The sequence below is a fragment of the Salvelinus alpinus genome, chromosome 19 (genome assembly GCF_045679555.1).
Source record: "Salvelinus alpinus chromosome 19, SLU_Salpinus.1, whole genome shotgun sequence".
In the NCBI taxonomy this organism is placed as follows: domain Eukaryota; kingdom Metazoa; phylum Chordata; class Actinopteri; order Salmoniformes; family Salmonidae; genus Salvelinus; species Salvelinus alpinus.
The window spans coordinates 44,771,447-44,797,024 of record NC_092104.1 but is presented as its reverse complement, the minus strand read 5'-3'; the positions used below and the strand labels follow the sequence as shown (position 1 = coordinate 44,797,024).

The following is a 25,578-nucleotide window of genomic DNA, read 5'->3' as shown; positions in this document are numbered from 1 at the left end:
AAAAACTGTGTACGCAACCAATAAACTTTGATTTTAATTAAGCGGGAAGAAAAATGCTTAAGATGTAAGGATGTGTACTGAATATACATTGCTGAGAAAAATAGATAAAAGAATGGCAGAAAATGTTGAAGGTTTAAAAAGATTGGAAAGAAGAGCAGGAAAATTAAGGGAGAGAGGGGCAATTAAGGTAAAGATGGTGAGCATGTGGATATTACACAGAGCAACATAGTTCCAGTTTTAGGGAGAAAGATTGGCCTCTTTTGGCCTCTTTTCAGAGAGAAAAGAGGCCAATTAACTTTTGAACTCCAGGGTCGTGTTCATTTGGCACCAAACAGAAGAAAGCAGACTGAAACAGGGAAGGACTACCTGAACTTTCATTTTCCATTTCAAAATGTTTTTAAATATTCATACGGTGTGTCCTAATTAGCATGACCAAGCTCACCATGTAACAGAGGTTTACAGCTGTTTCTAGACGGTGGGATATGATGGAATGAAAATGAGCACCTGGCTCTCCGTTATCCAAAAAGCTTAATTTTGTCTCTTTTTTTAGAGCAACATCAGCTGAATAGCACACAATCACTCTGGGAGTCAATTATATCCTGTGAAATGGGAAATGGACTATTTAATTGTACAGACCTCCATCCTGTAACCCTTTCTAATTGCATGTTGCTTGTTTGAACTGGGTTCCCCCTTGTGTAGTGATTGCATGTTTCTTTTCTGCTCTGGCTCTTCCACTCTCCACCCCCAGGACCCTGATTTTAGCCCCCTCTCTCTGTCCTCATTCATACTTTGTGTACTTCATTTCACGAAGTTCCATAGTGCTTTTTCCCAGCTACCAGAGCTGTTCATTGGACACAAAATGGAAGAAAAACAACTAAAACAGGGATGGTGTCACAACCTGTCCAATTAGAAATGTTCGTTTTCTTGCCAAATGATAAAAGGTGTCTGTTGTGCACCTTAATGAACACAATGATGTAAAAAATATATTCGAATCTCTTTTTGCTTGTCACATGGTTCGTAGACAACAGATGGAGACTAACAGTGAAAGGCTTACTTGCAAGTCCTTTTGCAGAGTTAAAGATAAAAAAGTAAAATAAAAAATATATAAATAGTGACATGATGAATAAATACAGTGAATAACGAGTATAAGTATCATGGCTATATACAGGGAGTTTGTGAGCATTCATTTGTGAGCATTCCGTAGATGTAGCACTGAGCATCAGCTAGGATACCAAAGGAACCACAGATGTCATCCTAGTCAGAGTCTTCTGGCTTCATTCGGCATCATGGAAAAAGGCTGAAGAATCGATATACTGTAACAGTGACATTAGGGGCATCATTTCAGAGATTGGAATGAGCATGCAACAATGTCTCCATCATCATCATCATCAAATGTTCCCTACTGAAAATGTTTGACACCCAGTGATGATGCTTTAGGAGGACAATTCCTGCAAGCGATGTCGTCCAACCGAAAGGATAATACACTACTCGGCAGATATTTAGAAGTATGGCAGGGAGTCTAACCCTCATAGTCAGTCGTTCCACTCTGAACTAGGACCATTTGTGAGGAAGGAGACTGAGGAGAAAGTATTAATTGGACTTTCATGGAGAAGGGTGTGTTGTAGTGTTCTAGAGAGAGAGAGAGAGAGGTTGTCTCGAATGCGATTAGCTGTCTTGTTGAAATTAAACACAGGCCAATCATGAAACCAGGGACAAAGTAGCCCATTGTCCTCCACATCCCCTGCAGATCTCTCTCTCCCTCGCTCCTCTGTTTCTCTGTCTTTCTCTGACAGCTTTTGTTCCGCCTATCATCTCCAGACCCTGTCCTTTTTTAGAGACAGACAAACAGAAGAGAGAGGGGGGTGGGTGAAAAGAGGGAGCACTCAAATCCCAATGGCTCTGGGGGGCTGTCAGAACTGATAGTACTCTATCACTTGCGAACGGAGGTGCAAAATTGGGCTGAGCCGAGCGTTGCGCGAAGCAAAGGATGATGGTCCTTCTGTCCACTGGAGCCTGACTGACAGAGATGGAGGGGAGACAGAAGGAAGGAGGGTGTCTCCAGTCGAATCTCCAGGTGTAACTACAAAAACTTAGAAACGCCAACAATAACGCTACTGAATAAAACACCTATAAAGAAACTCACTATTAATAATAATAATAACTGGTAATGAATTCTCAATATTCTATTCTGTTTATTCTATTCATATTACATTTACTTTGGGCTTCTATGTTCTAGCATATCCTACCATTAGTGTGTTATTTAGGGAAGACAGCAAGAGTAACAGCAGTCATTGGTGACAATGTTTTGCCAGGCTTCTGTATGAGTATGCTGGTTGTGATGGACAGCCCTCTTAACTGTCACATCGAGGTATCGGGGAACAATGGCCTTGTCTAAGAGGAGAGGGTTAGAGATGCTACCACGGCTTTCACAAAGAACAAACAAAGTTTGTTGTGCTGTTGGCAAGACCGTCCAAAACAACTGTTGTCACTTTTGACCCTAAGACATTTCACACTTCTGTGTGTAAAATACCCAGGACAAGTCCACTCCACTCCAACCTCTAAACATTTGAGATGATGACATAGCTTCCTGAATCGTTTCATAAAGTAGTTTACCTAATGCATGTACAGTGTTTGCACATTATGTCTCTTTAGTTGACGTGTTCAACAATCTGACTCTTGTACAGACAGAGCGCTATAGGGGAAAGGTTGTGTTTGAGCATCTACATGTCAAATGTAAATATACTGTACATAACCATATCACATACAACTGATGCATCCCGTTGCGTTGTACTCATGTGTAAAGCAGGAAACCGTTTTTAGTGCTTTAGTACTGAATATGACATCCATATGGTTATGCCGTGACAAAGATGAAAGCCCAGCTCCTGTTTTACAAGTGTAGAAAGGCCGTATGACCTTTCACACCGCAGGCGAGAGGAGTCACACTCTGTCTGACCTTCCCACTCCTCTTTGGTGTGCTGCTGGTTACAAGTCAAGTCACAGGAAAATCACTTTGGATACCAGACAAATACATGTCAACTTTGTGTCATGAATATTACCTCTCAAATAAAGTAATTCATGCATACAGCTACGTATGTATTCCTTTATATGCATGGGAATGAGTTGAAAGACAGAGAGCTGGAATACCCTGGGACAATTTGACCCACTATATCAGTCAAAAACTTCATGAATAATTAGGCATGACATTTGAAGTTGAATATCTTACAAAATGTCATTCTATTTGAGAATCTGTTGATGATTGACCCTTGAAACTTTACATATTTTGTGATCTAATTCTACAGTAAGCCAAATCTATTAAAAATATACACTGAGTGTACGAAACACCTCCCTAATATTGAGTTGCCCCTTGCCTTTTGCCCTCAGAATATCCTCAATTCGTTCCGCAAGGATGCTGGCCCATATTGACTCCAATTATTTTTTATTTTACCTTTATTTAACTAGGCAAGTCAATTAAGAACAAATTCTTATTTTCAGTGCCTTGTTCAGGGGCAGAACGACAGATTTTTACCATGTCAGCTTGGGGATCTTCGATCTTGCAACTTTTCGGTTACTAGTCCAACGCTCTGACCACTAGGCTACCTGCCGCCCCCCACGCCCCAATGCTTCCCACAGTTGTGTCAAGTTGGCTGGATGTCCTTTGGGTTGTGGACCATTCTTGATACACACGGTAAATTGTTGAGGGTGAAAATAAAAATCAAATACACATGTTTAGCAGATGTTATTGCGGCTGTAGCGAAATGCTTGTGTTTCTAGCTCCAACATTGCAGTAATATCTAACAATTCACAACAATGCACACAATACACGCACTACACACAACCTAAAAGTAAAAGAATGGTATTAAGAATATATAAATATTAGGATGAGCAATGTTGGAGTGGCATTAACTAAAATACAATAGAATACAGTATATACATACAGTATGAGATGAGTAAAGCAAAAATATGTGAACATTATTAGTGACAAATCCCTGCAGTGTTGCAGTTCTTGATACAAACTGGTGCGCCTGGCACCTACTACCATACCCCTTTCAAAGGTACTTAAATATTTTGTCTTGCCCATTCACCCTCTGAATGGCACAAATACACAATGCACTGTCTGAAGACTTTAAAATCCTTTGTTAACATGTCTCCTCCCCTACATCTACACTGAATGAAATGGATTTAACAAGTGACATTTATAAGGGAATATAGCTGTGACATTTATAAGGGATTATAGCTTTCACCTGGATTCACCTGGTCAGTCTATGTCATGGAAAGAGCAGGTGTCTTTAATGTTTGTTCACTCAGTGTAAATGTGTGTACACTAATACTGTACCACACCTGCATCCTGGATAAAGCCATATTATGGTGTGTACATTCCATCAGTACTTCAGTACTTTTCATCAGTACTACAGTAATTTCCATCAGTACTTTCCATCTGTACTTAGTAATGTGTTCTTGGTTTCCAGGGAATCGGTAGTTGATTTACCCTGAGCACCCCCTAGCCATGTCACACATGGCCTGGACGCCTAAAAGCATCACTGTTTCCAGAATCTGTCCCTAACCAGTTTTTGCAGCTCACAAGTCGTCTATAGCCTACCTCATCCCACTGGGCACAGACGTCATTTCATCATCTAGTTTTGATTTACATTTGGTTGACTTGTCAACTAATGTGATTTCAACATGAAAACAACAAAAATGACACCATGTCATAGGATTTAGGTAAAAAATACGAAATTCTCTTTCCAACTTTCCACTGTGATTAAACGTCATCACATTACATTTTTTGTTGTTGAAATTACATGGAAAAAACGTTGATTCAACCAGTTTTTGCCCAGTGGGATCCAGTCTTATCCAGTCTGATCCATCCACACCATCTTTTTCAATCTGATACTTTTTGCCTTTGCCCACACCCCTGTCTACCCTCCTTTCCCTGTCACCACCCCACCCCACCCCCTTCCCCTCCTCATCATCCACCCCTGTGTCCTCTAACCACTTGACACCTTTTCAGATTCATCCCATCATTTGGCAGACAGTGTGTGTTTCACCCGTGGGCCACAATGCAGCAATCCCCGCGCAAATCAATGGCAGATAAATCAATGCTATCTCTTTTTTCCATGCCTCTGCTGCCATAAAAACATTTTCTGTTACTTTGGTGTTTGAGAAGACTTGAATTTCGCTCAATTAAACCCCAGTTGACTTTGCCTGGGGAGCAAATTGTAACAGGGCAAGGCTTGTATCTGAGTAACAGACAGCAAATCCCTGCCAAAGCTTAGACAAACACTATTTATGAGGTGCCCCATGAAAAAAAGGAACTGGGACTTGATGTCTTTGGAGGTTAGATCTACTCTCACTAATGTTATTGCAAAGTTGAAATACAATTGCTGAGTCAAAGATAGAAGTTCTCTCTTGTGAAATAATGTCTCTCATATATTTCAATGAGACTAATCTGGATAAAAATGGGAAACCATAGCCACCTCCCTAGATTTACAGTAGTGGCCTATCCAATATTAGCCAGATGGCCACCCAAAAAACTCAAATAGGAAAATAGCTGTAGCTGTACCCAGGCCATTTCGGATCAGTATCATTTAGGGAGAAAACAACCGTTACCAGTGCATTGCATGGGGGAAGATTTACTTCCAGGTCTCTTGGCAGGGAAATGTTCAATGGGATCTGCTAGGCCTATCATCAGGCCTTTATGGCACAGATGCAGATATCATTGGGAATAATTTCCAGCTGATGCACAAGCTCAGACATATTATTTTGAAACCTATATTTAATATAGCCACACAGAAAATGATCCACTGTGATATTGTGCTTGTCTCCTGTATACATAATTAATTATTTGTATGTGTCCTCATGTTACCTTGGGGGATTGGAACAGCTAAGTGTTTTCACATCGCAGTTGTGTCCATTCTTTGGCGTATTGGGCGTATTCTAATAAAACTGAGTAAACATGCTTTGAATATTTGTTGAGAATTAACAGTTGAGTCATCTGCTTATCAGCTAATCAAATAGCTTGCTTGCGTGCCTCGCTTGGGCACAACAGTGCTCTGCTTGAGTATTTTTCAATTTATAAGATATTGAGTTGATTGACTGGCTGTATTCAATGTACACTGTTCGTCGAGATAGGATTGTTTCTCACAAACCAGCCAGATCCTTCAATAAAGAAAGCGCATGACAACTGGAGGGTGACGAGAAGGGAGGAACAATTAGAGCCCACCCGCTGGACAAAAACTGGTTGAATCAACGTTTTTTTCCACATCATTTCAACCCCCCCAAAAAAGTCCATGTTATGATGTTGAATCAACGTGGAAAACTGATTGGATTTGCAAAAAGTCATCAACGTAAAGGAATTTTGTATTCTTTTCACCCAACTTTTAACCAAAATCCAATGACATGGTGCATTTTTTTGTTGATTTCACTTACAGTTAACGTTAGTTGACAACTCAACCAAATAGAAATCTTAACCAGATGTTGAACTGGCATCTGTGCCCAGTGAGCAGTGACTAACTACCTAGAGGATGATACCCAGAGAGTAGTGTCCAGTGTCAGACCACATAAAAGACCACATACTGTATGTATTCTCCAAAGAGACGTTACTTTTTAGCCCACTGAGACTAGCATGAAAGTGCAAGTCATACAGAGTATTTTCAAGGGAAGGGCCAGGACAGCCAGTAACATAGCATGGAACTGCCAGTGCAAGGGGGATTGGTGAGCAATCAGATAGGGCAGAATTGATGACCTGGCTCAGGATGGATTTCTGGAAGAACGGGCTGCCACAGCGAGGTAATACTTTCAGGCTCTTATCGGCACTGGCATAAGCTGAGGGCTGCATCACCCACTTCCCAGCGTCAGCTTATTATGAGAGGCCATGATGTGATTGCCTGTACTGTTTTTGTGTGTTCCAGCAGGGTCTGTATGTGTGTGCCAGGCTGCCGGCTGGACAGAGTGCTTGTGGAGATGCCCTCACGTCACTCACTGCAAACTCCATGTAGCTCCCTGTGTTCATTAAGATAGTTTCCTAAATGTGGAATGCATTTTAGCAAGCAGAATTCCAATGATGGATAGACTAGAAGGTGTTGGGGTCAAATTCAAGTGGACAGAGTACGTTATTTAATTTACATATTTATTGTGGATGCTACATGTAATAAGATGTCTTAATTAAAGTATTTCAAAAAATGGGAAAGGTTAACAGATGGTTTTTAATATGTGGTTTGGGTTGCTCTCTCCTATGTTGCCAGGCTATGCCTATTTAGTGTTCACAGCAGCAGGCTCTGGCATTTGTTTGAAAAATTGTGAAAACCATGAGACAGTTTGTTACATATATAGGCTAATTGTAATAAGAGTTTAAAGCACACAATAGGCCTACATTTACTGTATATGGCTTCTCCTTCGTAAATCAGGAGACCCTTAGGAGGGCTTTATTATGCCTATAATAAAGAGAGAATGGTCAAGCCTTGTATTCCGTTTATTATAGGGGCTATAATAAACGGATTCACGTTTCTTATTTACAATGTGCAGTCTAGACGCCTAGACTGAATCTCTGCATTCTAGGCAACTAGTCTACTAATTTCATTAAATTGGATAGATTTTCCGCGAATAAACAACGTGGTTTCAATAAAGACGCCTGGACGCTGACGGCGTCACCGTGGTAACAATCCTCAATTACCAATGATAGGCTAACCCGTGCAAACGTTTCAATTCCCTCAGTGCAATGATTGGTTGGTGGGCGGTCTGAAGAGCTGGGAGAGTCTGCATCGTTCCGGTTATTGTCAGTTTGGGCAGCTCGGCATACGGAGAGGACAGCATCGCGAAGCGCAGTGAGCTGCCTGAAACAGACTAACATTATCGATATCGCTTGGTATTTAGATGAAAGAGAGGAACAACGCAGAGGAATGTTTAGAGCTTGTTTTGTCACCTCAATTGGAAATCCGAGTCTGTAACCGGGAGGACAGAGGTTTCTGATAGGCTCTAGCCCAGACATCGCCAGAGAAAGTGTAAAAGACAAAAAGAGCTTCATCGCCCAGGATTTAATTGCACCTATTCATTTATTTCCAACAACTGCATTTGTTTCAAAGCCAAGCTTTGGAATCTGTACGGTTACTCGGTGCCATAGACTACGTTGAAACATTTTGTCTACTTGACAAATCCAGATTGATTAGACTAAATAGGCGAAACACTTTGCCTATAGCCTAAACTATATCAATTATTTTGGATTGACAATTCTGTTTTGTGACAAGGCTTTTTGGAGATATTATCCAGGAAACGAGGAGAAGAAAGAACACGAAAGCGGATAATTTTGACAGGCTACTTTGTTTCGGAGGGCGAAAGGTTGAGTATGCTATGCGTTAGGTGAAACCACCGTTTAACTGGAGAGATTGACACGCAACGCTCCTGGATTTGCCGATTTTAATACACCGTCGTCCAGTCCAGGAAACGAAACGTATCAGTTACAATATCGTTCCTTGACAGAAAGGGCAATTATCTTAACTATTGGGTTTTCCGGTTTGGAATCTGATTCACTCTACTGAAAAGGGCAGAATAAACTGTATTGCTGATCAACGACGAGTGGTTTTGTGGTTTTGGAGAGTGGGATGAAACGTTTTTGATTACTCTCTGGACGGCAACGCTCTGAAAGCAGACTCAACGCCAGTTAACCTGCATGGGATTCTAGTCTGCAATACGAAACAATTTATGGTAAATATGTTCCCCTTTCTAACTAAATCTTCACCTGCCAAAACCATATCTGCCTAGTAATAAATTCATCGCTTGCGTAAATTTGGGATTTTGTTGCAGCCTAATGGCAGTTTGGGTCATTTGGCGACATGTCCGCATATCATAATTGATGGATGGAGTGAAGGACATCACAGTGTATAACAATTGATGGATAGTGTTGTAAGAAAATAGAATGAGGATGTAAAATGCTCGGTCTACGGTGCATAGATGTTGATAGGATTCTGGGATAGGATAGCTAGAAAACCTTTGTTTTCATGCATAGTCTAACCTACAATAAAGGAAGCGTTGTAAAATCGATGTCAGTTACTGAATGGCTTTAGGATCTGCTTTGATGTGTAGTATTTCAAGGATTGGGAGCAATTAAGTATATTGCCGGGAAGTGGGCTATGCAAGCAAGGCACTGGCACAGTAGGCTCAGAATTAGGGTGTGAAATTCCTTTCTGTATGCCCCCATGCGTCATATAATTTTTAATCAGCCGTGGGTAAATATAGTTTCACCGGAAATTAATGATTTCCCCATAAGTGTAACTGGCGCTGCGTTTCTGTAAATAGTTCATGTCATACACTGATGTTGATCAGAGCTCTCCGATGTTCTCTTCCTCAAATGAAAGAGCATCACCAGTGAGTAATTCCTCAGAACTTTTTCAGTTGGTCCTTGTAACCTATGCCTAGTGTTACCGGTAGACCTACCACTGTCCCATTCGATGTAGCTATTAAGTATAAACTATGCCAGAGTACATGTGCCAAAGAACAGTTTCCAAGACTAAATCCGCAGTTTGACTATCTCTAATCTAAAATGGGGAAATCGTCCGAATGTTTCAGATTAAAGCAATTGTTCATGAGAGGGCGTGCTAAACGATTTATTTTTTAGAACCGCTGTGCTGCGGTCATAGGTTTTGAGGCATGGCCGTGTAGGCTACTTTAGATTAGCACAGCGTGCTAAAGTCGTTTAACACAACTTTGAGTATACAATAGCTTTCCCACAAAGGGTTACCAAAGTATTAAATACAATTTGATAAATGTATTCATAGGCTACTATTTCATTCCTCAACAAAAATATAGGCCTAGTCCCGATACATCTATAGATGCTAGCCAAACCTGCTGGCCATTCATTCTATCAGTTAGCTAGGTTGTTTGAGATGGACCCATTTTTTGTTCTATATCTATGGATGCAGCCAGTCGTACTTTCTTAATGGCAAGGCTCTTACAGTTGCTTGCGAAAGTGTTCACCCCCTTGGCATTTTTTCCTATTTTGTTCTCTTACAACCTGGAATAATTTTTTTTTGGGGGGGGTTTGTATCATTTGATTTACACAGCATGCCTACCACTTTGAAGAAGCCAAATATTTTTTCTTGTGAAAGTAAAAACAGAACTTGAGCGTGCATAACTATTCACCCCCCCCCCCCTCTCCCAAAAGTCAATACTTTGTAGAGCCACGTTTTGCAGCAATTACAGCTGCAAGTCTCTTGGGGTATGTCTCTATAAACTTGGCACATCTAGCCACTGGGATTTTTGCCCATTTTTCAAGGCAAAACTGCTCCAGCTCCTTCAAGTTGGATGGGTTATGCTGGTGTACAGCAATATTTAAGTCATACCACAGATTTTCAATTGGATTGAGGTCTGGGCTTTGACTGGGCCATTCCAAGACAGTTAAATGTTTCCCCTTAAACCACTCAAGTGTTGCTTTAGCATTATGCTTAGGATCATTGTCCTGCTGGAAGGTGAACCTCTGTCCCAGTCTCAAGTCTCCCTCACTTTCCCTGTATTTAGCGCATCCATCATTCCTTTAATTCTGACCAGTTTCCCAGTCCTTGCCGATGAAAAACATCCCCAGAGCATGATACTGCTACCACCATGCTTCACTGTGGGGATGGTGTTCTCGGGGTGATGAGAGGTGTTGGGTTTGTGCCAGACATAGTGTTTTCCTTGATGGCCAAAAAGCTTAATTTTAGTCTCATCTGACCAGAGTACCTTCTTCCATATGTTTGGGGTGCACGTTTGGCGAACACAACGTGTTTGCTTATTTTTTTTCTTTAAGCAATGGCCACACTCTGGCCACTCTTCCGTAAAGCCCAGCTCTCTGGAGTCTACGGCTTAAAGTGGTCCTATGGACAGATACTCAAATCTTCGCTGTGGAGCTTTACAGCTCCTTCAGGGTTATCTTAGGTGTCTTTCTTGCTTCTCTGATTAATGCCCTCCTTGCCTGGTCTGTGGGTTTTGGTGGGCGGCTCACTCTTGGCAGGTTTGTTGTGGTGCCATATTCTTTCAATTTTTTAAATAATGGATGTAATGGTGCTCTGTGGGATGTTCAAAGTTTCATTTTTTTATTTTTTATAACCCAACCCTGATATGTACTTCTCCACAACTTTGGCCCACCTGTTTGGAGAGCTCATGCCTTGCTTAGTGGTGTTGCAGACACTGGGGCTTTTCAGAACAGGTGTATATATATATATATATATATATACTGAGATCATGTGACACTTAGATTGCACACAGGTTGACTTTATTTAACTAATTATGTGACTTCTGAAGGTAATTGGTTGCACCAGATCTTATTTAGGGGCTTCATAGCAAATGGGGTGAATACATATGCACGCACCACTTTTCAGTTTATTTTTAGTTGGAATTTTTTTTAAACAAGTGATTTGTTTTCATTTCACCAATTTGGACTATTTTGTGTATGTCCATTACATGAAATCCAAATAAAAATCAAATTTAAATTCGTTTGTAATGCAACAAAATAGGAAAAATGCCAAGGGGGATGAATATTTTTGCAAACTATCTAGCCAACTGCGGCCAACATAGTTATGTCAAACCGTGCAGCTAGAATAACAGCAAAGTAGCTGCATTTACTTTCGTTTGACCTGTTTTTCTATTGACACTTCTTTGTACATGGGTCATTTGAAAAGTTTTCAGACCCCTTGGCTTTTTCCACATTTTGTTACGTTACAGCCTTATTCTAAAATGTATTAATTAAAACTTAAGGCTAGGTGTTCCGCTAGCGGGACACCTGCCGACAACATCCGGTGAAATTGGAGGGTGCGCAATTCAAATAAATATTCGGAATGTTAAACATTCATGAACATACAAGTGTCTTATATCATTTAAAAGCTTAACTTCTTGTTAATCAAGCTGCCTTGTCAGATTCCAAAAAGGCTTTAGGGCGAAAGCATACCATGCGATTGTCTGAGGACGGTGCGCCACATCAACATATTTTTCAACCAGCACAGGCTTCACAAAATCACAAATGGCGATTTAAATAAATTACTTACCTTTGAAGATCTTCCTCTGTTTGCAATCCCAAGGGTTCCAGCTACAACATTAATGGTTGTTTTGTTTGATAAAATCCTTCTTTATATCCCAAAAAGTCTGTTTAGTTGGCGTCATTGATTTCAGTAATCCACTCGTTCAACATGCAGACAAAGGAGTCCCCAAAAAGCTACCGCTAAACTTCGTCCAAACAAGTCAAACGACATTTCTATTTAATCTTCAGGTACTCTAAAATGTAAATAAACTATAATATTTCATACGGAAAGTAGTATGTTCAATAGGAAAGGAAAATTCATAAGCGCGCGCCCTCTCCCTCGCACGCCGAAAGACTGATTTTCTTCAGGTGGTCCCCTAACAAAAACTCAATACTTGTTCGTTTTTCAAAAAAGAATCCTGAAACCTTGAATAAAGACTGACATCTAGTGGAATCCATAGGATTTTCAATCTCGGAGGCGGATGTACATAGAAACAATAGGTTTCCATAATAAGAGCCTGGGAGCTAAAAATAAAATAATTCTGGTTGGATTTTCTTGGGATTTTCGCCTGCCATATCAATTCTGTTATAGTCTCAGACATTATTTTAACAGTTTTAGAAACGTTAAACTGTTTTCTATCCAATGCTACCAATTATATGCTTATCCTGGCTTCTGGGCCTGAGTAACAAGCAGTTTACTTTGGGCACATCAGTCAGCAGAAATTCAGGAAACTAGACCTTAGCCCTAAACCTTCTTGTCAATCTACATACAATACCCCATAATGAAACAGGTAACCTAGTGTTTACAGCGTTGGGCCAGTAACTGAAAGGTTGCTAGATCAAATCACCGAGCTGACAAGGTAAAAATCTGTCGTTCTGCCCATGAACAAGGCAGTTAACCCACTGTTCCTAGGCCGCCATTGTAAGTAAGAACAAAATCTTAAATGACTTGCCTGGTTAAATAAAAATGAATGAATAAATAAAAGACAACGCGAAAATGGGGTTGTGGCAAATTTTTGCTAATTTTATTTAAAAATAAAACATACCTTATTTACATGAGTATTCACTCTTTTCTATGAGACTCGAAATTGAGCTCAGGTGCATCCTGTTTCCATTGAGCATCCTTGATATGTATTTCCAACTTGATTGGACATGATTGGGAAAGGCACACACCTGTCTATATAAGGTCCCACAGTTGACAGTGCAAAAACCAAGCCCTGAGGTCGAATGAATTGCCCGCAGAGCTCCGAGACAGGATTGTGTCGAGGCACAGATCTGGGGAAGTGTACCAAAAAATTTCTGCATCATTGAAGGTCCCCAAGAACACAGTGGTCTCCATCATTCTTAAATGGAAGTTGGAACCACCAAGAATCTTCCTAGAGTTGGCCACCTGGCCAAACTGCGCAATCGGGGGAGAAGGGCCTTGGTCAGGGTGGTAACCAAGAACCCGATGGTCACTCTAAAAGAGCTCCAGAGTTACTTTGTGGAGATGAGAACCTTTCAGAAGGACAACCATCTCTGCAGCACTCCACAAATCAGGACTTTACTGTAGAGTGGCCAGACGGAAGCCACTCCTCAGTAAAAAGCACATGACAGGCCGCTTGGAGTTTGTCAAAAGGCACCTAAAGGACTCTCAGACCATGAGAAACAAGATTGACAGATAGGGCAGCTCTGCTTCTAGCTCCTAAGCAACTTTGCAGTATTTTGTTTTTGTGTGTTATTTCTTACATTATGAGCCCAGGAAATGTTTTGTTTTATTGCAAAATAACTTTTGGATGTCAGAGCAGCGGTAACTCACCAGCATTATGACCGGGAATATGACTTTCCTGAATTGGATCCTTTGTTCGTAACCCCCCGGGCAATTGAACTGATTCCAGAGGCTGAGTCAAAACACCACCGGTGGAAAAGAGGTATTCGGAGTGGACTTTCTAGTCCGACTAAGGAGGTGCGCACACCATCCACCACTTCTTAGTAAATTACTTGCTAATGTTCAGTCTCTGGATAATAAAGTAGATGAGCTCAGGGTGAGAATTTCCTTCCAGTGAGACATCAGGGATTGTAACATAATCTGTTCCAAGGAAACATGACTCTCCCAGGATATTCTGTCTTTGTCCATACAGCCAGCTGGGTTCTCACTATATCGCGCAGACAGGAATGAAGAACTCTCCGGGAAGAAGAAAGGCAGGGGTGTATGTTTCATGATTAACCACTCATGGTGTGATTGTGATAACATATAGAAGCTCAAGTCATTTTGTTCAGCCGACCTAGAATACCTCCCAAGAGAATTCTCTTTGGTTATAGTCACAGCCGTGTATATTCCCCGTCAAGCTGATACCACAACGGCCCTCAAAGAACTCCCCTGGACTTCATGCAAACTGGAAACCACATATCCCGAGGCCGTATTTATTGTAGCTGGGGGATTTTAACAAAGCAAATTTGAGGAAAACGCTACTGAAGTCCTATCAACACATTGACTGTAGTACGTGCGCTGCTAAAACACTCGACCAGTGCTACTTCAACTTCCAGGATGCCTACAAGGCCCTCCCCCACCCTCCCTTCGGCAAATCTGATCACGGCTCCATTTTGCTCCTCCCTTCCTATAAGCAGAAACTCAAACAGGAAGTACCCGTGCTAAGGACTATTCAATGCTGGTCTGACCAATCGGAATCCACGCTTTAATATTGTTTTGATCACGCGGAATGGGATATGTTCCGGGTAGCCTCTGGGAATAACATTGACAAATACACAGATACGGTGACTGAGTTTATCAGGAAGTGTATAGGAGATGATGTACCCACTGACTATTAAAATCTACCCTAACCAGAAATCGTGGCTAGATGCCAGCATTCGTGCAGGACTGAAAGCCCGAACCACCGCATTTAACCATGGCAAGGTGAATGGGAAAATGGTAGAATACAAACAGTGTAGTTGTTCCCTCAGTAAGGCAATCAAACAGGCAAAACGTCAGTATAGATACAAAGTGGAGTCGCAAATCAACGGCTCAGACACACAAGACTCATGTGGCAGGGTCTACAGACAATCACGGACTACAAAGAGAAAACCAGCCACGTCGCGGACACCGACGTCTTGCTTCCGGACAAGCTAAACACCTTCGCCCGCTTTGAGGATAACAGTGCCACGACGCGTCCCGCTACCAAGGACTGTGGGCACTCCTTCTCTGTGGGCTCTCCTTTTTTGTGGCTGACGTGAGTAAGACATTTAAGTGTGTTAACCCTCGCAAGGCTGCCAGCCCAGAAGGCGTCCTCAGAGCATGCGCAGACCAGCTGGCTGGATTGTTTACGTACATATTCAATCTCTCCCTATCCCAGTCTGCTGTCCCCACTTGCTTCAAGATGTCCACCATTGTTCTTGTCCCCAAGAAAGCAAAGTTAACTGAACTAAATCATTTTTGCCCCGTTGCACTCACTTCTGTCATCAGGAAGTGCTTTGAGGCTAGTTTAGGGATCATATCACCTCTACCTTACCTGACACCCTAGACCCAATTCAATTTGCTTACCGCCCCAATAGGTCCACAGACGATGCAATTGCCAACGCTCTGCACACTACTCTATGCCATCTGGACAAGAGGAATACCTATGTAAGAATGCTGTTAATTGACTATAGCTCAGCATTCAACACCATAGTACCCTCCAAGCTCATCATTAAACTCGGGGCCCTGGGTCTGAACCCCGCCCTGTGCAACTGGGTCCTGGACTTCCTGACGGGCCACCCCCAGGTGGTGAAGGTAGGAAACAACACCTCCACTTTGCAGATCCTCAACACAGGGGCCACACAAGGGTGCATGCTCAGCCCCCTCTTGTTCTCCCTGTTCACCCATGATGGTGTGGCCACGCACCCCTCCAACTCAATCATCAAGTTTGCAGACGACACAACAGTAGTAGGCCTGATTACCAAAAATGACGAGACAGCCTAGAGAGAGGAGGTGAGGGCCCTGGGTGTGTGGTGCCCGGAAAATAACCTCTCACTCAATGTCGACAAAACAAAGGAGCTGATCTTGGACTTCAGGAAACAGCAGAGGGAGCACGCCCCTATCCACATCGTCGGTACCGCAGTGGAGCAGTTGGAAAGCTTCAAGTTCCTCGGTGTACACATCACTGACGATCTGAAATGGTCCACCCAGACAGTGTGGTGAAGGCGCAACAGAGCCTCTTCAACCTCAGGATGGTGAAAAAATTTGACTTGGCACCTAAAACCTTCAAACTTTTACAGATTCACAATAGAGAGCCTCCGGTCGGGCTGTATCACCGCCTGGTATGGCAACTGCACCGCCCACAACCGTAGGGCTCTCCAGAGGGTGGTGCGGTCTGCCCAACGTGTCACTGGGGGCAAACTACCTGACCTCCAGGACACCTACAGCACACGATGTCACAGGAAGGACAAATGGATAATCAAGGACAACAACCACCCGAGCCACTGTCTGTTCACCCCGCTATCATCTAGAAGGTGAGGTCAGTACAGGTGCATCAAAGCGGGGACCGAGAGACTGAAAACAGCTTCCTATCTATAGGCCATCAGACCGTTAAATAGCCATCACTAGGCGGCTTCCACCCAGTTACGTAACCCTGCACCTTAGAGGCTGCTGCCCCATATACATAGACTTAATCACTGATCACTTTAATAATGTTTACATATTTTTGCTTTTACTCATCTCATGTATATACTGTATTCTATTCTACTGTATTTTAGTCTATGCCACTCCATCGCTCATCCTAATATATATATATATATATATTCCTTAATTCCGTTCTTTTAATTTTAGGTTGTGTGTATTGTTAGATATTATTGCACTGTTGGAGCTAGAAACACAAGTATTTCTAAATGTGTATGTGACAAATTTGATTTGAACTCATTGGCCTGAATGCCAAGCGTCACGTCTGGAGGTAACCTGGCACCATTCCGATGGTGAATTATGGTGGTGGCAGGGATTGGGAGACTAGTCAGGATAAAGGGAAAGAGGAACGGAGCAGAGTACAGAGAGATCCTTGACGAAAACCTGCTCCAGAGTGCTCAGGACCTCAGACTGGGGTGAAGGTTCACCTTCCAACAGGAAAACGACCCTAAGCACACAGCCAAGACAATGCAGGAGTGGCTTCGGGACAAGTCTCTGAATGTCCTTGAGTGGCCCAGCCAGAGCCCGGACTTGAACCCGATCGAACATCTCTGGAGAGACCTGAAAATAGCTGTACAGCAACACTCCCCATCCAACCTGACAGAGCTTAACTGGATCGGCAGAGAAGAATGTGAGAGACTCCCCTAATACAGGTGTGCCAAGCTTGGTAGCTTCATACTCAAGAAGGCTCGAGGCTGTAATCCTTGCCAAAGGTGCTTCAAAGTGCGGAGTAAATGGTCTGAATACTTTCCGAATTATGCCGATTCATAATTTCAACCAGCTGAGAAAAGATTACAGTCTTGTCCTGACGCGTACATTCTCAGCAGGACAGTGGAGATCGAATTTCAATATTGGAACAATGTTGCAAAATGTTTGTCAGGAGACAGTCTGTAATGTTTCTACAAACCACCGTTGTTGCGACAGTCTCGCGTCTAACAGCCGTGTCCATATTTCCTCGACACCAGCTTCTCTGGCATTATTTAAGTAATAATGCCTGTGTTTTGGAGGATATATTTACACGGGTGTTAGACCCGTTCATACAATATGTTACCAACACATTGACATTTTCGTAAATGTTATTTTGATGAATTTATTCATACTATTTCATCCTTTTTAATGCTCTAATTACATTGGTAACCAGTTTATAACAGCAATAATGCACCTTGGGGGTTTGCGGTATATGGCCATGAACAGCCCTTAGCTGTGGTATGTTGGCCATATACCACACCCCCTTGTGCCTTACTGCTTAATTAGAACGTGTTGTAAACAGCATGTGCTGACAGGAAAAATTTATATTATATTTTTTTATCTGTTTAGGATTTAACATGGGGACCATTAGGGCGCACACGCACACACACCAGAGGCGGCTGGTGGGAGGAGCTATAGGAGGACAGGTTGATTGCAATGTTTGGAATTGAATCAATGGAATGGAATCAAATGCGTTGTTTCCATGTGTTTGGTTCCATTGCAGCCATTACAATGGACACACAAACCCTAATTTAAGCAAATCGTTTTTTTCCCAATGTGGAAATCCTGAAGTTTGTGGCTAGCTAATACGCCTGGATAATCCATTTATTCATAGACCACTTCAGGCCTTAGATACTTAAAGCAATCTCTGCATTGTTTCAGTGGCTGGATAGTGGAGAAGCCTTCAGTTGAGCAGAGTGAAGCTTTTCCCTTCCCTCGCTTGCTCATTGATAATCTAACATGGGGCCCCTCTACATCCAGGGCCAGGCTCCTAGAGTCACCAGCCCTGTGAGGCACCTGCTATAGCATAGCACGGCGCCTGTTTGCTACTATTTAATAAAACATTGGGTGATGTATGAGGCCGAGGCTTCACCTGAGGGGGCAGAGCCGCCTCATTTACTTCCTCCACTCGGCGTCTACGACCCGCTGAGCAAATTGTGTTCATATTAGCGCTGCGGCTGCTCTTCACCGAAAACAAATAGTCTCCCCAGCATAATCCTTACCTTAACTCAACATGATGGTTGGGGATGGTAGCTGGGGAGGATGGGGCTAGCTACTGGTGCTAGAAGGACAGCCTAATATGTAGGCTAGGTCAGTGATTTACCTCCTGGATTTTGTTTTGGCTCTTTTTTTAAAACTAAATATCATGACTCTTACTGGCTCTGAAGGCTGAAAATAAACATGGTGGCCTTAAAGTGTTTACTTAGGAATTGGGATTTTGATACTAAGTATCCTGACATATTTTATTCAAAAATAAATATCCCAGCTGATTGTTTTTACTGTAGTAATCTCATTCACAGGATTCTAAATCCATAAAGAAAATAACTAAAGCAAGGTTTCTATTGTAATTTTTTTTACTTTTTATAAATTCAATTAATCCTTAATTGAAACCATAACAAAGAAATCTCCCTGCCCCTGTTGGGCTAAAATGCTGAGGGATTGGCCTGGAGAAATGTAACCACTCTCAAAATCAGACAGCACTATGGATTAATGCACTGGCCATCAATGGTATTAAATGTATAGTTTGAACCATGTTTTGAGGCTGTACAGTGTTTTGTTTACATTTCAGAGTAAAGCATTTTTGGTTCTGATGGGGTACAACAGTTAAACTAAGCGGTTGAGGCATTTCTATTCTTCGAGAATGAATTGACATACAGTGCTTTCAGAAAGTATTCACATTCCTTGACTCTAACAGAATTTAAAATTGATTACATTTATACCCCATAATGTCAGTGTTTAGCATGATTTTTTTTCTCTACCCCACACATACAATTATCTGTAAGATCCCTCAAAAATGTTGTAGTTGCTCCACAATACTAACCTAATTGACAGTGAAAATAATGAAAGACATATTCCAAAACATGCATCATGTTTGAAACAAGGCACTAAAGTAATACTTCAAAAAATGTAGCAAAGCAATTCACTATTTGTCCTATTTGAGATATTTATGTATTTCATTTTTAATAAATTTGCACACATTTCTAAAAACATGTTTTGATTTTATTATGGGGTGTTATGTGTAGATGGGTGAGGGGGGGGAAAAAATCTGTATTTTTTTCAGGCTGTAGTCGAGGGCTATGAATACTTTCTGAAGGCACTGTATATCGTTAATTTATACGTTAAGTCCAAAAATGCATGTAGAAACTAAAGATTCTAGCTGTGGTCGAATGATCAAAGCACTCTAGTGGTCTCACGAGTGGAATGTTATTCATATTTTTCATGAATCAACATTTATTTTTTAAACTCAGAACATCCGGAGTTTCTATGTCAAATGATTTTGTTATATTTACATTTACATTTAAGTCATTTAGCAGACGCTCTTATCCAGAGCGACTTACAAATTGGAAAGTTCATACATATTCATCCTGGTCCCCCCGTGGGGAATGAACCCACAACCCTGGCGTTGCAAGCGCCATGCTCTACCAACTGAGCCACACATATTTCAGTCTTCTGTAATGTATATAAAGTGTAATATTGGGATGCAAACTCAAACTTTTTAATACATTTTAGCTATATATCTGACATGGTACAGGTGTCTTCTATTTTTTTTTAAGCCCATAACCATGTGTTTGAGGTGTATACTTTTGTTTCCATGTAGATTTGTTCTAAGATTACCCAGAAACCCTCTGTGTGACCCTGATTTAGCCAATTGCAGTGAAAGGTTAAGACGGTTCCATCCTAGGTAAACTCAACACTACGTTGGGTAAGTGCAATAAGACTAGCCTATCTTTCAAAGTCCATCTTTGTTTAGATTAATTGCCTTCCCAAAACCATCTAAAAAGCAGAACAAACCTGATGCCGTTGGCTGAACTTTCAACAAGTATCCTTCTTAATGTGCACAGAATATTGGTTGAAGGACAGATTACATTTTGGCAAGATATTAAAACAGAAGTTATACTAAGCAATTCCAAGCACTATTTCAATTTCCAACAGTGAAATATTATTTGGATTTGATTGATAGCATTGGCGTGAATGCACTCTACTCCTTGCTTATTAACTGCAGTCATGTGGGAATTAGTAAGGTTTGCTCATGAATATCTTTATAATAGCTAAACTTTAATTTCCTGTTCTATGTATTCATCTTTTTTATATCCCACTATGGTTTGATTGTCTAAATGCAGACCCGGAGGCAACAAAACCCAACTAGCACAGTGTGTGCAGTGCCACTGCAAACATACCTTGTATGATATTTTTTAAATCCTCTGCTTTGGTTTATCTTCAATATAAAATAAGCTTACTGTGCCAACGTAATTATTTGTGATATATTTACAGCAACGCAATAGCACATTTGTTTTCCAGATAGAGGTGTTTGATTTATTCTGTATAGGCTATAATTTGTATAGGGAAGGATCACTGCTTTTCATATCTTCATCTTGAGGCACAGCTTCCACAACCACTGACAATATTAAGTTGCTTCTTTCTTTCCAGGAAATACATTTAGGCAAAAAATGTAATGTGACACATGGGCATTTGGGAGTTAGGTCCATGAACCTTCTCTCTCAAGGGCGTCCAAACGGCATCTCATTAGATATTGATCAAAGAGTTCCTCATGCAGGGAAGTTGGTGTACTGTATATATTTCCTCCGACTACAGTGTGCACAATTATTTGTGTTAACAATTTACATATGAATGAAAGAAAGATGTTCCCTTGAGCGTTGGTTTGTGTTACAAGCAGCTCTGTATTGTTTGCTATTTTGAGGTACAGGTAATATGCTATGTGCATATCCCCATGTGGTTGGTAGTGTCAGGAAGGATGGAATCTGGGTGTGGTCCGTCTCAAGTGGCGCTATAGTCTCTTCAGTGACACTATTTCTTCCCTGATCTTGCTGCCTTAGCACCAGACGGCTTCAACAGGAAATGGATCGGTCGATGTGGCTAGCTCGTACTGTATTTTCAAACAATGTAAGGACGCAAAAAGAGAGGAGGTTTGTCTAGCCCACTTGTGAAGATTAAGGAACGATCGATCATATGTTACAGTTTACCACGTTTCAGGCATGTGGTTTTGACATTCCTTGGGTCTTTAATGAGGCTGAAATGATTGTTGTTAAAGGATAAGGTTGATGTTGGACCAGAATGATGTACATGAGTCATGGCAACATCTCACGTCCTAACAACAGAAATCTATTTCATTTTTAATTTGTTCCCAACGTTTTTATCACATCTGTTTCTATCAATTCTATAATCACCCCCAATATCACCTCCTTTTTGGCTACTGGTATCAGCCGTCTCCTTCTTGTTGCCCTGTTTGACGGCCTAGGACCCACTCATTTTTATTTTAGAAAACTGGTGAGAGAAACAGAAGACATTGGCTCTTTTTGGATTTAAGAGTGCAGAGAAAAAAATATGTGAGTCCTGATTGCTTATGCCACCCTGCAGTGTCTCCACTGGCTGCTGTGTGTTGGCGAGCTGGTTTTGTTCTCTAAGCCTTATTATATCTGTGCCTTCAGGTAATCTCAAGACATGATTACCTTGCCTTGGACTGTGAGGACAGGTTGGTGATGTGCCCAAACAAGTGTTCATCCACTGTAACCCATAGTCATTGGCAAGCAGTGGGCTTTTCATCAGGATCAAGAGTGAAACTATAGTATAACTAACACATCCAACAGTATGGAACCAGGCTCAGTTGACACTCTATTCCTACTCAGTGATAAGCTAACCAGCTCTCAAAAAGGGTCCTATAGAACCCTAACATACAGAATGCAGTTATGAATTTCAGATACAAGATGGAATCTCCGAGAGATCCTTGTCCCCAGTAAGGATAGTTATGTGAATCCTGTACGTTTCAGGTTTGCACAACGAGGATCAATAGGCTGAATGAAATACTCTCAGCTGCTGAGGCGGCAATACAGAATATTGCTAGGTTTATAACCAATCGAGTCGGAGTGAAGGAAGGACGTGTTGCCGCCAAAACTTTCCAACAAAGAGGGAGAGGATAAAACAAATCTGACAAGCTCTCCAACTGCAAATTTGTTCTCCTTTAAAAACGATGCCTCTCTGGCCTTGCCTCATGGTAACATTGATTTGTCATGTGTGACAGTTCTGGCTGCTCTCAAATCACCCTGGTGATGACATTGATCTCAAGGATTGTGAGCGGGAGAGAGGGGGACCATGGAGACACAGCACAATGATAACTCAACTCAAAAGCTCACTGAAGCCACCCCAGCAGTGCATTAAAAAGGCTATAGAGCAATTGTTTTCATTCTGGGGGTGTGCTTGAGCCAAAAGGGGTTCCTTACACCTCTGCATTGCGTTAAGGCCTTGGATATTAGGGCCATTTATTCCTCCAGAAACCTGTGTGTGTGTCTTGGCCTCATCAACAATTATGCATGAAGGAAGCTTTGATTCGTTGCGGAGGCTTGGATGCCGTTTGATTTGCTGTTGTGTTTTCCCGCGTTGCGTATTATCCCCTGAACTCTTTATCGCCAGTTGTTTCCATACCAGAAGCAGCAAGGGATGTTTGTTTTTTTTAATCTCGTGCGAGCGTCAGATTAAATCAATCTTCCCCCAATGCTGGTGTACTTTAATCTGGAACGGGAACTATCTGATTCACCTCGTTTATTGAGGAAGATCAAACTTTAATGCAACAAGGAACTGCATCTCATCCTAATCTCCGTCTCTGTTTGATTTTGGTCAGTTGCCCTTCCTTGTGGGACGTATTGTCTTTATGCTTTGGACATTCTCCGCTGACAGAAACCCGCACTTTACATGTCTTTTCATCTGCTGATTGGTTGATCGCCTGGCTGTTGGAGCTGTCAGCACGAATAAACAGAGCCAATGATTGTAAAAATTGCGAATAGCCATATGACCTAAATGGGTTGAACTTTTGTCTGCCATTTTTTTTATTCATTTCCTTAATGATTAGGTAGCTCTGGCTATGGGAGCCAAGTGCTCTTTACATATTGGCCGTTTTACACAGGGGTTTGAGGCCCTATGTGAATGACCTAGGTCATCCTATGCCCTCAGGGCCTGTGCTGTAGATTGGCTTCAGCAGTATGGATGTCTCATAGTTCTATTTTGTTTAATTAGAATGCAGTCATTCAGAAATAAACTACATACTGCAATTTTGCTCAGCCAATTCAGATATATCATTCAAAGCCATAGGGATTGTAATGTGTTCAGAAGCCTGGCTTTGGGAGTGTGTGACAATGGCTACATGACTTGATTGTTGCAAATGGATACTACTTATACGGAGGTGACACAGCGACCGTTAGCGTCTGTGACAAAAGAAAATTGAGTCCGTTACCCAATTCCGATGGCATTGCTGTAAAAGTAATACAATTTCCACTGACTGGAGAAAAGAATGTCTGTTCGGCATGGTAATTGGAGAAGCCACCCCTCTTTTGTTTCCCCAGCTCAGCGTGAACGCAACACGATTTAATAAAACTCTGGAGATTTGGATCTTTTATTGCCGGTCCTAGTACCGGGGACACGGAGTGGAAAGCCGAGCCATGCACTGATAAAAGTCATTTAATTTGACCTGTTTGAGTTTTTCAACTATAGACAGATTTGTGAGAGAGCACGCGAGGAGGGTGGGATGGGGGTGGGGGGGTAGTTGGTATATGTTTCTAGGCTAAACCCACTGTTAGAAATCCTTGCGATATTAAGATCTGAGGCCCCTTGGCTTCTCTGTGCCTGCTTTCACTCGCGTACAGTCAGGAACATAGAAACAATGGCATGAGGACACATATGGACAAACACACCCACTTCTCTCTCCTAGCGCCTGTTTTATTACCTCCTGCCTGCTGCTGGAATTGCTTTCCTCCCTCGAGTGAGCCAGTCAAAGCCGGCTTTATTGTGTTAACCTATTTGTGTGTCAAGAGCGATTGCGGAGTTCTTTATCTCTGTTTGTATTCGGACGGGGAGAAGGCAGCGAGATGGAGGGGGGGAGGGCGGTGGGCACGGGAGATAGCCGAGCCACCAGAGTTCGACGGATGGATCACCTCGATCCACTCCTGAGGATAATGACTGGTTGCTAAGCAAAAACATTTTGCTGTCCCCCCTCACAGCCCGACCGGCATCCAGAGTAATCACTTTATCTCTCAAAGATGTCGTGTATAATTATAAACCCACTGCCATCCTGTGAAATCTGCCTAATAGTATTTACATGTATTTAGATGAATGGGGGTGGATATGGAATTGGAGATTTGAGTTTGAGGGTTGGAGATCTATTGGTTGACTCAATCTGTGTTTGTGTGTTCCTTTTCCCAATAAGTTCAAACCACCTGCTGTAGCATATACGGCGATGCATTATCTACTTTGGCGGTGAGCAGTTGGATTTTGACACACACACACACACACATCTTCAGAGACCAGGGGGGGGGGATCAGCGTTCCTTTTTGTGAGCTCTTAGTTTTATTAACATTTTTATTGAGTTGAAGGACTTGCTGACCCTTTGTGGCATAATGAATTGCCTGCTGTGCAGGTTTTGGCAGAAATGACTGGCACGGATCCAAGCTTTTTAACCTAAGATTTGTGCTCTGTTGATTGAGCAGGTAACTTGGGGTAGGTAGGTAGGTAGGTCTGTATTTAAATGGCAGGATGAAGGCATATTATTTGAACATGACTGCAATTTACACAGGCTTTCGTCCCAGCAGTCACTCATGTGTGCCCCAAAGTCCAGCATCATTTTAATGCCTGGCCAATTATCTTCCCTGCTTCTGAAATCACCCCTCCCTCTCCTCATTTTCCCCTTCTATGTAGAGGTAAAATATTCATTAGAAGTTCAAATTAAAACGTGAACATCTTCAATCAGGAAAACCTGAATACAGACCAGAATAGTTGGGGTTCAAATACAAATTGTACAGGATGGTATTGCATTTTAATGTAGAATTACGTCTTGAAGTATTAGCTTATTTTTTTGAGGAGCAGAGTGGGCGTCTCATCCACGTCTGTCTGGCGTTCGCTCAACTGTGTGCTGCTTCACTCACTCTGGTTTCTGTTTAGTACCATCTCTCTTGAAATTTCAGACTCAAGAAACCGTTGCTACATCCGTTGCTATGTT

General features: G+C 41.9%; 1 protein-coding gene across 1 annotated transcript in view; it reads left to right on the top strand.

The window, feature by feature from the left end:
- Positions 1 to 7,774: 7,774 nt before the first annotated feature.
- Positions 7,775 to 25,578, top strand: part of LOC139545704 (protein FAM222A-like) — an 86,446-nt gene continuing 68,642 nt past the window's right edge. Inside the window, exon 1 of the mRNA XM_071353753.1 lies at positions 7,775 to 8,697. The gene's annotated coding sequence lies outside the window, so the exon portion shown is untranslated. The remainder of the gene's footprint in view (positions 8,698 to 25,578) is intronic.